General features: G+C 39.0%; 1 protein-coding gene across 17 annotated transcripts in view; it reads right to left on the bottom strand.

Annotated features, from left to right (window-relative positions):
- LOC105228884 (myocyte-specific enhancer factor 2) overlaps positions 1 to 14522 on the bottom strand; it is a 231304-nt gene that overhangs the window by 115773 nt on the left and 101009 nt on the right. For all 17 annotated transcript variants that reach the window (XM_049453190.1, XM_049453180.1, XM_049453186.1 and 14 more), the window contains one exon: positions 13018 to 13343. The gene's annotated coding sequence lies outside the window, so the exon portion shown is untranslated. The remainder of the gene's footprint in view (positions 1 to 13017; positions 13344 to 14522) is intronic.

Genomic DNA, 14522 nt, shown 5'->3' with positions numbered 1-14522 from the left:
TTTTAGACTTCCTGTAAAATAACCTGCAAGCTCTCGTTGGAAAGAGAAAGAGAGAGAGAACAGAAGCATGTCGATGTTTTCATGGATTTTTGGACTCCCTTAAATTTTGGACCAATAATCTCTTTTCTCCACCGTTTACATAACATACTTTTTTGGCCGCAGACTATAACTTCACCATTGTTTTCCGAAACTACTTCGTTTTTTTTAGAATCTTTTTACTTTTAGGAAAATTTTATCCAGACGATCAGGAACTCTTTCATATCCTAGGACACTGCTCTAAGTCAATAGGGTTGCCCTTTCTTTCAACAAGGTTTTTAGTTTTTACGACTTGGATTTACTCGGAGACGCAGGAGGATCTAGGTAGGGCCAGAAGTGAGTTAAGTAATATCGTTTCTTTATATAGTATATGCCGCAACAGATATACGAGTATTGCCTTTTTTGATAGCCGAGGAATCGTCCACAAAGAATTCGTTCCACCGGGGAAAACTGTGAAACAAGTCTCCTATTGCAAAGTACCCGAAAGATTGCCTAAACGAGTCAACAGGGTGCGCCCAGACATCGCTCGTAACTGGATCCTTCATCACGACAACGCGCCGTGCCACACCGCCCTCAGCGCGTCCCAGTATTTGGCCTCTAAAGGGATCGCCGTGTTGCAACAGCCGCCTTATTCGCCCGACATGTCACCCTGTGACTTTTTTTTGTTTCCTAAAACAAAATCGGTGGTCAAAGAAACTCATTTTGAGTCGATTACGGACATCCAGGCGGCCGTGACGAGGGTACTCGCGGGCATCCCAGTCGAAGCGTTCCAGAAATGTTACGAAGCATGGAAAACGCGCTGGAATCGCTGTATAGCTGCCCAAGGGGACTACTTTGAAGGCGATGGCAGAGTTGTAGAATAATTTTCAAATATACGGTTTTTATGGAATCAGTCTCATTACTTAATTGTCATACTTCGTACAAATGCACGGAAGGACGGACAAACCGACATGACTAAATGGACTCAGCTCGAAACGCTAGTTATAGACATTAAAGGATCTCCGATATTTCCTTCTGGGTGTTACAAACTTTGTGGCAAAGTTAATATGAGTATACACTTCTTGAAGGAATTAGGAAGGACATTTTTAGTACAATGCATTGGGTTTCACCAGAGCTTTCGAACTGGAGGCAAATCTTATACTGAAGTCAAGGAGATAAATGCAGATATTTTTGACTGCTTAAGGAATTCCGATTATACATACTTGTATATCAGTGTGAACTGTAAAAGATTCTTGGAATTACTGGCTCTTAGAAAAGTCAATCTCGCCGCGAGATCCTTCTGATCCAGAGTGAACCGTAAAAGGCCCTCCGAACTAGTGGCTCTTACCAAAGTCAATATCGTCGCAATTCTCGAACGCTCTATGTCAAAGCTATGTGCAGGAAGTCGATATGGTATCGTGTTGTCGCTTCTTTCCTTATTGCCAGGCTTTTGCCACCCAGACATGGAAATATCTCGGTGGTTTACAAGGCGCTTGCTGACTTCTAAGTTCTCATAGCAGGAGTTCTGCTTTATGGCTACACAAAGGTTTAATCTCTGATCAGCCATCAAGCCTAACCGAACCTAAGATCTCTATAAGATTAACGATGGGACCGTCTAATTAAAATTCGAAAGCATCTTTCCGACTTCCATATTCTCTTCCGCTGTCAACACTTTCTTTATTCTTACATTCTCCCCCTCTGTCAATATTTTGGCTACAATTTTGAGTCGCCATATGCTTAATTGATTCTACCTGGCGAGCATATGTTGGCAGCACTCCCAGCTTCTCACCTCGCAACTCAACTCAGCAGTTGTCCGCATAAAATACTTTTATTGGTGGGGCGTGAAAATCGGCTAACTCATATTGAACAAAACAACAACAAAAACAAGAACGAAACACAATTTTTCATGCTTTTTACAGTTATACAAAAACATTAAAATCATTTATGTATCGTTCTGTGTGTATGTATGTACAATTATGACCGCTATAAAAGTGGCGGCAACAACAGCAAACAGCAATAAAGTTAAATTTTACAAAAAGAAAAAAAAATTAAAATAAAAAAAAATTTAAATAAAAAAAATTAAAATAAAAATAATTAAAATAAAAAAAATTAAATAAAGAAAATCGAATAAAATACACATATCTTTCAACAGCCCGTTAGCCCCTGCAGTCATTCCCCCGGTGAAAAGTTTCGAAATTTCTAAGGCGCTTAGAATATTTTTTCTACTACAAATTTTCCGCAACAATTTCGAATTTTCTTTCGCTGCTTCGATTTTTCGAGTTTGGTTTGTTTATTGTTTGTATTGTTGCACATACTGTTGTTGCTGCTGTCCACCTTTGATGGCTGCTGAAGCGGCTGTCATTAGAATTAAGCAGTTGTGTGTGTAGTCGCTTCAACAACAGACGGACACACTGTCGCTACGACTTTTTCATACACATACACATATACACATCTATACATATACACCGAAAAAAAACAAATTCACCCCATATACATACCTACAACAACACCTTTCACTTCTTAAGTTTAAAATTTTGTTATTAAGTGTTTCTTGTTGTTGTTGTTCTTGGCTTTTTGGCTGCTGGCCAAGAGCGCAAGCGAACGTCTCGCCGTGTAAAGTGGCATTTCATTGCATTTGTTGTTGTTTCACTGTATTTATTATTGTTATTTAGTGTTGTTGTTTGGTTGTTTGTTTAACTTTTCGGCGACATCGTCAACCGCCAAAGGGGTGAAGCGAAAAGCAATTAAGCGTGTAAAAGTCACATTCTCGTTTTGCTGGCAGAAAAATCGTGAAAATTCCTCTTTACCACGTATAGAAGTGTGCATGTTTCAGTAGATACATATAGTCATAAACACATACGAATATAGTAGAAACTCGAGGCATATGATAGAATGTACCGTAATTAGTCGATTTGCAGTCTGTAATAGAAAACAAAATCGTTCGAAACGAGCAGATGATGCTTTAACAGCGATAAAGCTTTGGTTGAAAAGGACAATTGAAAAGTCCCCAGCCTATTATGGTAAAACACATTCTTCTGACAAAATTCTTTTCTTGTTTATTCAACATAGTTTTCTACCAGGATGATACACTGATTATAGCGACCGTCCAACTTTTTGATACCATTTTTGCCAACTCTTCACTCGACGAAATTTTCTTCCCTGCGAGCATTCTTTTGAGATCTGATAACAGAAAATAGTCGCTGAGAGCCAGATCTGGGGTATACGATGACTTCGGAAGAATTTCGGAGCTCAATTCATTGATTTTTGACATCACGGTGCAATGACATGGCGAAACAGCGTCCAGCACCAATCCTTGATGGTTGATGATACAGGAGCAATGTCTAGAAACTCTTAAACAAGCCAAGTTTTTGCTTCAATTTTCACAAACTAATGACGACGGCTGTCAAATTCATACAAGAAAGTTAGTTTTCCGAATTTCATGAGGATATTTCCGCAAATAAAGTTTTCCATACAAGGCGTTAAGATTGGTCGGTCAGTTCGAATGGAAGAACAAGTCTTCTCAACAAAAAAAGAGATCAGCAAAAACACATGATCCTGAAGAACATGAGATACTGACTAGCAGGTGTTCGGTCGGATAATTTCATCAGAAATTATGGCCGAAAACACATGAAAAACTTAAGATTTTGTCTGAGTCTGGGTTTTTTGCTTACGGGGTGGCCTCTGAATGCATTTTTGCATCAGAGGTGCCTATCTGATAGATCGGGGAGTTTATGTGAGGCGCGGGTCGTGGATGAGGTACATGTTACTGCAGAATGCCCGATGTACTCGGACATTAGAGATCTTGGTCATATGGTAATTAGCTGGACTCATGAATTTTTTCGACGGCGAAAGCGTTTAATTGGATATTAGTTTCGGCTACGAGGTCTAACCTAAGAGTTATATATGGTAACATGGGAAGCAGGAGCCCTTGAAGTTCGCTCCAAGCTGCTCATGCAGACTGGCTCCTCGAGGAGTATCATGGTGGTTGTGGTTAAAATCCGAATGCGGGAAGAACTAACACCTTGTTAGTTGAATATGGAATATGCAATCGGAGGCCGGACCCAAACACAACGCATCTTTTCGATTGGCCTCGAATCCTACCCAGTTGTTTAGTGTGTCCATTCCACACTGTCAATTGGTAGTGAGAAATGCCTGGCATTTTCAGTGCTGTGATCAACGCGTTGATTTGATACGCTGTGCTTTCCAGCGCTGTGGGTTAAGGCTGTCATCAGCAGGTACCCACGTTAAACGCACCGGACGTTGTACTCTGCCCTATCCGCAAAAAGGGAGATACCACAGTCTGCACTAATTATCACGGGGTAAACCTTCTTAACATTGCATATACGGTTTTTTCGACACTTTTGTGTGGAAGACTTAAGCCCATTGTACATAAATAAACTGATTGCACCTTATTAGTGTGGCTTTATACCTGGCAAATCTCCCACAATACGTCAAATCCTGGACACATTTGATCTACTATGTTTTGTCGCTTTCAAAGTCGCTTTCGACAGCATTGACAGGAGCTGCCTATTCAAAACTCATACAGTTATGCAGAATGACGTTGAGCACAATTAGCTCCGTCAAAATTGCAAAGGACCTCATCAAGCCGTTGGATATCAGAAGCGGTTTTAGACAGAATAATTCCCTCTCGTGTGTCTTCTTCAATATAATGCTGGAAAAAAGTGATACGTGCCGCTAAACTTAACCGCAGCGACACTGTCCACTCTAAAAGCCCTACATCGTAAGCCTTAACAACCCCTTTTCCAGCTTAGAAAACGTACCGAAAGAGGTTGGTTTTGTAGTGGAAGAGGACAAGACAAAGTACCTGGAGGCCACACACAAAGATTTTTCCCTTGTTGAGAAATTCCCCTAATAATCTAAGTTTGCTGATCAAACGCAGAGTAACTCTTGCCAACTGGCCCTTTTTTAAGATTTGTAGGCTATTGGGAAGCAGATCCTCTCACGACGAACAAAAATAAGGCTCAATAAGTCTCGCATTATTCCATTCGACGCAGAAACATAGACGATGACGAAGAAAGTTGAGAAGGCACCTGGAGCATTCGCGGCAACAGCTCGCTGCAAGGTCTTTGAAGCTGTCCGCGGTAGAGATCAATATCAAAAAAGTTCAAACCACAAACTGTATGAGCTTTAAGGCAACTACATACATAAGTGATTAGCGGCCTGTCTGCACTTGAGGTTTAGAACTGGCGTGACCACCCAAAAGAGTAATCCCAGAAGTTTAAAAGTCGCCATTTACTCAACATACTAGTACTTAGTACTTAAATTTCTTTTTCCGAACCACACCAAATACTCTTTAATGAACCTTACTTACTCATAATCCCACCAATGTTACCGCGATTTTATGTAATTAATTGTTATTGTTATTGTGCTTTTGATCGAATATCATTTAAATTTTAATTAAACTCCCATTTTTGGTAATTACGTGCAAGTATCATAAGCGCTAGAAGCTTTCGACGTACCCAATTGGTTTGGCCATTCCGTGTCGTTTACCCCCTCAACTATTTACTCAATTACCCCAAACTGTGAAGTTTCCGCCTTCGACGCATTGGCAGCAGCCACTTGCGTCATTGCGCGCTTTGGCAACTCATCGATTTTACATATTTTCTTTTTGTTGTTCGGTTAATTTTGTAATATAATATTTTGGCAAAAGAAGACAAAGAATTAGCAAAGTACTCGTTATTGTGGGGGTGTAGAGAGGGAGGGTCGATATACAGCGTGCGTAAATGAGTTTGTGCATCGCCGTAGTGTGGCAATTACTGATGTTTTAAAATTCACGAAAAATTTTACGAATTAGAGACAGCGGAGCCAATACCTACGCAGCAAGAAGATGCTACATTTAATGGCGATTTTGAAATTGATGCTTCTCCTGCTTCGCGGTATACATTTAATACATGCTGCTCAATCAGCCGCCATTACAAACTCAGGTGTGTGTAATTTCATAGTCTTACTCGAAACAACACTGGATGGTTGACTGAAGGTAACAAACCACATTGAGTGTTTGATGGTTTGATAAGTCTAAGATCTACACAGATCGAGCTTAAATTCAGCTTTACTATTTGTCCAACATGGTTTCTTTCAGGGAAGGGAAAGAACCGCAAACTCCCGGAGGACTCTGTAGGACATTGCTTTCGAAATATCAATGATTCAAAACTAGTCCAAAAGCAGGACAAAATTATAAAGGATATGTACTGCATATTGGTCAAACTGTTCAGAGAATCACAGACCTTCCGTGTTGGTTAGATAGATAGAAAATTAAGCATTTTGAACGTAGATTGCTTCTGGAACAACCACACTGGACGACTAGTTCGTCGGCCAACTCATTGCCGGCTACCCCTTTATGCCCTAGTACCCAGAACAGGTGTACAGGGTTGCAAACTGATAGGCGGTTCAAACTGCCTATACACTCCTCCACTAAAAGCGATTCGATCTCAATAGCTTAGTTAGACTTTAGTGCCGCTTGGCTATCGCTAAGTATAGCGATACGCTGGTTGCGAATGTTGCGCTGTATTCTGCACACTGACTTATAGCAAATATTTCTGCTTGAAAGATGCTCCGAAAACGTCCCATTGGTATGGTTAGTTTGCCAGTTCCAATGCCTTCTGGTAAGGGCACTCAGTGTACTACTGGATAATGCTGCCCCTCAGTAGGAGGCCAAGCGAATCATTCCATTTCGCCTTTTTGCCGAGAGTAACTCTAAACTTCTTTGTAAAGTGTACCCTCTTCGTAACACCGTCTCTTGGATGAAGAGCCAGTGGGTGTGTATTCCTCAAGGGCCTTCATTTGTTGAGACGACATTTTCTTCCTTTTGCCAAAAACCCTGTGCTGCCATGAACAGCATTCTATATTTCGCTCCCTGTTTGATCACTAGATGCAGCAGTGTGAGTTCCAGCATGACTTCAAGTGCTGCGGTTGAGAAATTACTTCTCATAAACTTCATCGGAGCATAGAGTTTGGTATAAAGTTTTAGGCTGAAACTCAGAAACGAACTTTTCAAGTGCTTGGTAGTCTAATAGTAGAATATACTTTGAAAGTCAAATTTATTCCAAAAACACATACATAATCATTTTAGTAGGCTGTATAGTATTAACTACAATACTTTAGACCTAGTACACTTTTCTGAGACTGACAAAGGTTGCTAAGTAAGCGGAGTTATTTAACCCACTTGTCTCAAGGCCCACTATGTTTGCGAGAAACGTTTTGGATCTGACCTTGATTCATTTGAATCAAATGTCGGTTGGAAGAATGGAAGGTGGAATACAGCATGAAGCGGATGATGGAACGCTGAAACATTAACAATTCTACGGCTGCTATATATATTTCTGGCCTAGGCAACACTAAGTGTTGCCAGGTGCAATCGGACATTTCCATTGGAAAGTTTCACATTTTTTAGCATAAAATCACTGAGAACGTTTTGTCATTTAATCGTGAATTGTTTTATTTACAGGGAATTAAGAAATTCATCTCGGCCAAAAAATGGAATTAACTCGTGAACATTTTCGTGCGATAATTTTTCACAACTTTCGACGTGGATTATCACAACAAGAGTGCATCGATGAACTAAAATCTTTGTATGGCTATGAAGCACCATCCTATAGCACTATGAGAAACTGGTACAACGAATTCAATTGTGGCCGACGCTCGCTCAAAGACGAATTCCGTGAAGGTCGTCCAAAAACAGCCGTTGTGCCAGAAAACATCGATGCCGTACGTGAACTGATAATGCAAGATCGTCATGTAACATACCTTCAGATAGAGGCATGCATGGTGTAAAGAAATGCTGAAAAAATACGATCGCGGTGCTTCAAAAGACGTTTATAAGATCGTCACAGGTGACGAATCATGGATCTATGAGTATGAGCCCGAAACAAAACAGCAATCGACCGTGTGGGTCTTCCAAGACGAGCCAAATCCAACGAAAGTTGTTCGTGGAAGAAGCACTTCAAAGCAAATGGTCGCCTGTTTTTTCGGCAAAACTGATCATGTGGCGACTGTTCCGCTTGAGCAACGTAGGACGGTCAATTCTGAGTGGTACACTACCATATGTTTGCCTGAAGTCTTCGGAGAAATTCGAAAAACGAACAAGAGAAGGCGAATCATTGTGCACCATGACAATGCGAGCTCTCACACATCGGCTCAAACCAGCGCCTTTTTGACCGGCCAAAACGTCGAATTGATGGGTCATCCGCCGTACAGTCCTGACTTGGCATCCAATGACTTCTTTTTATTCCCACACATCAAGAAAATAATGCGTGGTCAACGATTTTCGTCGCCAGAAGATGCTATTGAAGCATTCAAAAACCATGTTTTGGAGGTGTCTCAATCGGAATGGAAAAAGTGCTTCGAAAATTTGTTTGAGCGCATGCAAAAGTGTATAAATCTTGATGGAGAATATTTTGAAAAACAGTAAAACCATCTTCGTTGATAAATATTCCTATTTTCATTATTAGGCCAGAAATATATATAGCAGCCCTCTACCAGCTTTCTGTCGGATAAAATGGAATATAATCCATGGCTTCCAATGCTGTCACTTTAGAGCTGGGGTGGAAAAAATGAGTTTTTGTAACCAAATCCACTGAGTTGCTGTATAAGGCTTATTTTGGTTACCAACCGTGAGCACAATTGCCCTAATAGTGGCCTAAGTGCGAATACCTGTGGTCTGACGCTCCTGTGCCTCCCTTTTCAATCAACCAAATGTCGGAAAAAGTTGTTTTAAATAGCGCTGACGTATTAATAAAATGTAGGACGTCAAGTAAGACCAAATGAAAATTGAATAGAATTTCTCATTTGGGCTTAAAGAGTATCTGTAAAATTCTATTAGGCACCCCGAAGATCGACTTTTGAAGTATGAGGAGATAGTTTTGAAAGTTGATCATATCTATGGAGTTATTTGGAAGAACAGTATTCTTAGTAAGGCCGTTTTCTTTAAGAAGCTAGGTGTGAACTAAAGTTGCTTTCTACAGCTAGAAACTTAAACTTGTAGGTAACTTTGTATCCAAAAACTCAACAAATAAACGTAAGTAATTCAAGCAAGGATTCACTATTTTTTAGATCTCCATAACTTCTAAAATCGAACCACGTTAGATATCTTTATTTTATGATTTTCTGAAATGGCCCCAGATCTTCACTCACTTACATTTGGACTTCTGCGACCGAGTCATTTGAAATCGGCTTATACTGCCGTCTTCAGCCAACGCATCCAGTCTTTACGACGCCTTCTTTGTGAGTTCACCCTCGAGACACCACGTAGCCCATTTCCCAAAATGCATTTGTTGCTTTAGAGACTTCTTTCTTTTCTTCCCAGATCAAAGGCGCCTACAAAGTTAAGAAGAAAGAAATGCGAAAACCAAATACAACAAACGAAAGTAAAAAAATATTAAAAAAAAACAACAACAAAGTAAGGAAGAAATCACGCGTAAGTATGTTGGCGACAGCATGCCCCATACAGCTGCCTGCAATAATAAAAACAACAACCAGCGACTGCGACTGCGACCCATTCGCGAGTGCAGCCAACGTGCAACAGGGACAAAGCAACAACACAGCGACGCCAAAATGACATGTGTAAGTTGTTTGCGTGCCGCTGCCACTGTTGTTGTTATTCCCGTTGTTGTTGTGCTGTAATGTGACTATTGTTGCAGTTGTTATTCGCCGCGTCGTCTGTTGATTTAACGCAGTTTGGCAGCACCTGTCACTCGAGTGTCGCCGATTTCGGTATTTCTGCTTAATTGCAACGAACGACCAAACGAGCACAGGCAGCCGGCAACCCAAGGGAGTGTTGCACACTCGCGCATACACACATACGTGTACTCGCCCATTAGTGCAAGGGGTGCAGCAGGGTGTACTGGCAGGTTGTAGGAACTTCTGATCAGCTATTCGGTGGCTTAACGGCACTTTGGCAGCCGAAGCAAGGCACTGCTGGCACTTGAGTTCCTCGATTACATGCGAATACTTGCCGAGCGTAGACACACGCACATACACATACTGACTCTGATGTAGTTGCAAAGATTCTTGGGCACTTGCATCGCTTAAATCTCGTGTCTGGCGGTTGGAGGCAGTTGCCAGTTGGCCACGCAACCAGTGCACATTTTTCATATACACATCGAACGCACTTAACGGCACTGCTGTCGATGGGTTGTTGAAATGCCACTGCCCGAGTGCGGCGCATACGGCCACCGATCGAGGTTAGCGACAACGTACAATGGGCTGAAATGCTAATTTCATTGAGGAAATATGAAATGTGAGAACTGAGTTCAGTAAAGTCTTCCGCTTTCACATTTGGTGCTATGTATCAACATTTCTCTCCGACAAGGCCGGCAGAGACTTGTCAATTTTCCAGCTCAAACCAAGTCAAGATGCGAGGCTCGCAAACAATTACTAACTTCTGCGATAGATAGTTGTGAAGAGACCGTAAATGGTGTAAGTCGCTTTAGATTAAGTTAGGTTAATCTGGTAGGCCAATAATTGACGCATAGACCAATTTTAGTCCATTGCGATACCAGATGAAATAGTCTTGCCAATACAGGAAGAGGAAACAAGAGATGCTCCAATGTTCGCCTGGTGTCTTGCTCTAGACGTTTCCTGCAGTCTTTTCGATCTATCAACGCCATTAGTATTCCAAGTACCTACAGTCTCGAAAGTCTCTCCTTCTAAGCTTAAAGGTTCACCGTGATTTGATTTACGGTATCCGAGCTCTTAATTGAAGTTCTGCGATAGGAACACATTTCAGTGTAAACGGCTTATGAAACGCGCGAGAAACGGTTAGTATTCGACCTTAAAAAAAGCAGCTCTTCCTAGAGATTTTTTCCTATAAGTAATTCTAATCCAATAGAGCGACGTAACCAAGAGCAAACTCTCTCCACTCTTGCGAAGCTCTTACCAGCGCACAATGACTGACTACATCTTAGAAGTAATCATATTATTTGTTGTTCAAACCCACCGTTCTTAATAAAGCCGGGTAGATATTGGGAACTATTACTAGTTTTTGAAAAATGTTGGGACTCCAAATAAATTCAAACTCCGTGTAGGTCTGTATTGATTTGTTTGTTCCAAACTCCGAACATTTTCTTTACCCGGACCTTAGAGATGTATTTCGGAACTAAATAACTTCCAAACAGACTTTGCGATTTGGTTAAGGATCCCACAAAGTTTATATGTATCACCTTACCGTAAGGTTCAAAGGATGACTGTGCAAAAACAATCGAAAATTTTTCTCTTTTCGGTATATATCTGTACATAGACTTTTGATTTCAAGAAAGTAGGTTATATAGTCGATCCCAATAGCGATCCCATTTGGACAACTTATAACGTCGGTCCGTTTTGGTACCTAGAACTCCTATAAAATTGTTCATAAAGAGCCTCAAACACAAATTTGTTGAAAAGGCTAACGTTCCACCGTACGCCATAGTTATGAATGCTGGTATTATATATTTCAACTCCCGTGTTGCAAAGCCTACACAATGGAGAAGAAAGCGTCTGGATATTTCCACGTTATATTCCGTGATAATTTGCGTCCGACCGAATTTTTAGCTTAGCTGCATGAATGTCTATTGGACAATGTCTCGAAATATGTCTTAAGATCCCGGCAAAGGTACTTTGCTAAGGGTAAATAGTTTAGTGGATCTTCAGCATTCTACTTCAGCCCAAAAGGATCACACAGGAGCGGTTCGTTGACCAACCCCTGCTAAGAGCATGTCAAGAAAGTAGAGAATATCCATTCCCAAGACTACGTAATCGGAACGGACACGGATTTTTATCCGGACAAAGACTGTCAACTCGGCCGATTTCCGGCGTTACAAGAAAACAAAGTAGAGGAAATATAGAAGACCCATTTTCCATTTTCTTATTCGAACTCGAATAGTAGCGGATCACTGGGTCTCAGAAATTCACTCTCACATTTCGTCGAAAAAAACTAAATTGAAGAAAGATCATCAAGGATTTTATGGGTGTCTTTTCTATAAAATATTTTACTCATACATATGCTTAGTTTTTTTTAACTATTCTGTACCTCAGGATTACCAAACAAATTGATTCAAGAATAATTCTTTTTAAATAAATTTTCGGGTTTAGCCCACTGTATGTACAGAAAGTCAACTTAAATTGTTGCACATTGCCATAATACAAATGCACATATATACACATATACTTTGTAGCAGGGAAATTTCTTGACAGTGGCGCGATCCAACTACAAAAACAACTAATCAAGCAGAGGACAGACAGGAAATGGGCAGACGTTAATTAAAAAATATACACACAAGTGCATAATCGAAGCAAATCCATACAAGCATTAATAATCATTTATATAGGAACGTGCTATAAATTAGCTAAAGCGATCATAAATTGAATACAAATAATAAAATTGATGTTTCACACAAAAACAACAAAAATAAAAAGAAAAATGTATAAAGCGTATAATAGAAATGTGTTGCAAATATTTATAAATATTTTTTTTTGTTTTATTAAAAACATCGAGTTTATTAACAATAATTTTACGAAAAAAAATTACTTTTGAATAATTTTATTATAATTATAATCTTTACAATAAATTGTTATGAAAATAATTTTCGAAAAAATAATAATTTTTCAAATCAAAAACATTAAAAAAAAATAAAAATTTTCAAAAAAAAATTTAAATAATTTTACAAAAAGGAAATAACAATTTTTAAACAAATTCAAATAATTTTTCAAAAAAAACATCTTAATAATTTTTTTGAAAAAATACGATTGAATAATTTTTTAAATAAATAATCTTTACAATAAATTGTTTTAAAAATATTTTTCAAATAAAAATCAATTTAAAAAAATTAATAATTTTTCAAATCAAATTATTTCAAATTAAAATGTGTTCAAATAAAAATTATTTTCAAAAAAAAATTATTTAAAAAAAAAATTATTTAAAAAAAAAAATTATAAAAAAAAAAATTATTTTCAAAAAAAAAATTATTTTCAAAAAAAAAAAATATTTTGAAAAAAAAATCTTAAACTCACCACACTTTCTCCGCTTAAAAATAGTAAGTCGTAGTATTCCTCTGTTTACTTATTTCAATGCCTTTTTAATATCTATGTACAGCCACTGGAGGTTACAAAATTAATCACTTTTTTCTATTTTTCGCCAGGATTGCTTTTATGGCTTGCGAATCCTCAATTTATGGCAACAATTTAATTAATACCGCTTGAGAGTTATTGCTCTCAATTGTGATGAACTAGCGAATGACTAAAACGTTGTCTGTATAAGCAACTCTGTGTATGGCAATCAATGTACGCGACGCCGGCGTCGTGTCTTCCACATGCGGTGCTTATATCGCGCGAAAAAACTGAAAGTACAAAACAATTATATTCGTTTTAATATAATTTTTATAAATTTTAATTTTAAACATCAAAAACTAAGAAAGAAGTTAAATGGGATTAAACCAAAGTTATAATACTATAATATCCTTCACAAATAAACAAGTTTTCATAGAAGAAACTGATTTTGAACATGAAGTTAGTATGGCAGATAGGTACTAAGGGGTGATCCGAGTATACTTTTTTCAATACCCTATATTTTTTTTTTTTGATAGATCACGTGTGAGTCGTGTCAAGCTCTCAAGTTTTTGTTAATTTTGATGGTCATTTCATCATGGAACAACGTTTACAAATCGTTCAACTTTATTACGAAAATTCACGTTCTGTAAAGAATGTGTTACGAGCACTTCGCTCAACTTATGGTCAATATAATCGGCACACTGAACTTAATATTCGCTATACCATCACCCATCTTGAGACCCAGAATTCATTATCGGATAATATTCTACTGAATAGACCACGTACAGTGAAGAAATTATAGCAGTCGAGGCTAAGAGTGTACACGAAGACCGTGAAGAGACGATTCGGCGCCGTTCGCAGCAACTCGCACTGACGTGTATTTTATCTCCAAATCTTAAATTAAAAGCATACAAGGTACAGCTTGTGGAAGAACTAAAGCCCTCGACCTACCCAAGCGACATCGCTTCGCTCTATGGCACTTTAACAAGTTCCAAGAAGATCCGACGTTTTCAAGTCAATTTTTGTTCAGCTATGAAACCTACTTCTTGCTCAATGGGTATGGTACAATTGCCGCCTTTGGGACGAAAAGCAAGCTGAAGAGATTCAAGAGCTCTCATTTCATCCAGAAAAAAACAATTTTTGGTGTGGTTTGTGGGCTGGTGGAGTAATTGGTTAATATTTCTTAAAATAATAATGCCAATGAGAACGTGACCGGTAATGACGACCGTTATCGCACTTTCATAACCGACCATTGCATGCCTGAATTGAAGCTTGTGATCTCGGCAACATTTGGTTTCAAGAAGACGGCCGCCACTTCTCACACATCGCATCAATCAATGGATTTATTGAGAGAACACTTCGGTGAACAGATAATTTCACGTTTCTCACCGGTCGAATGTCCGCCAGGATACTGTGATATCATATCATTCGACTTTTTCTACAAACTATGACTTATTTATTTTATAATT

The sequence above is a fragment of the Bactrocera dorsalis genome, chromosome 3, assembly GCF_023373825.1.
Source record: "Bactrocera dorsalis isolate Fly_Bdor chromosome 3, ASM2337382v1, whole genome shotgun sequence".
Lineage (NCBI taxonomy): Eukaryota > Metazoa > Arthropoda > Insecta > Diptera > Tephritidae > Bactrocera > Bactrocera dorsalis.
Note: the sequence above shows the minus strand (reverse complement) of the source record. Positions and strands in the feature narration are given on the sequence as shown.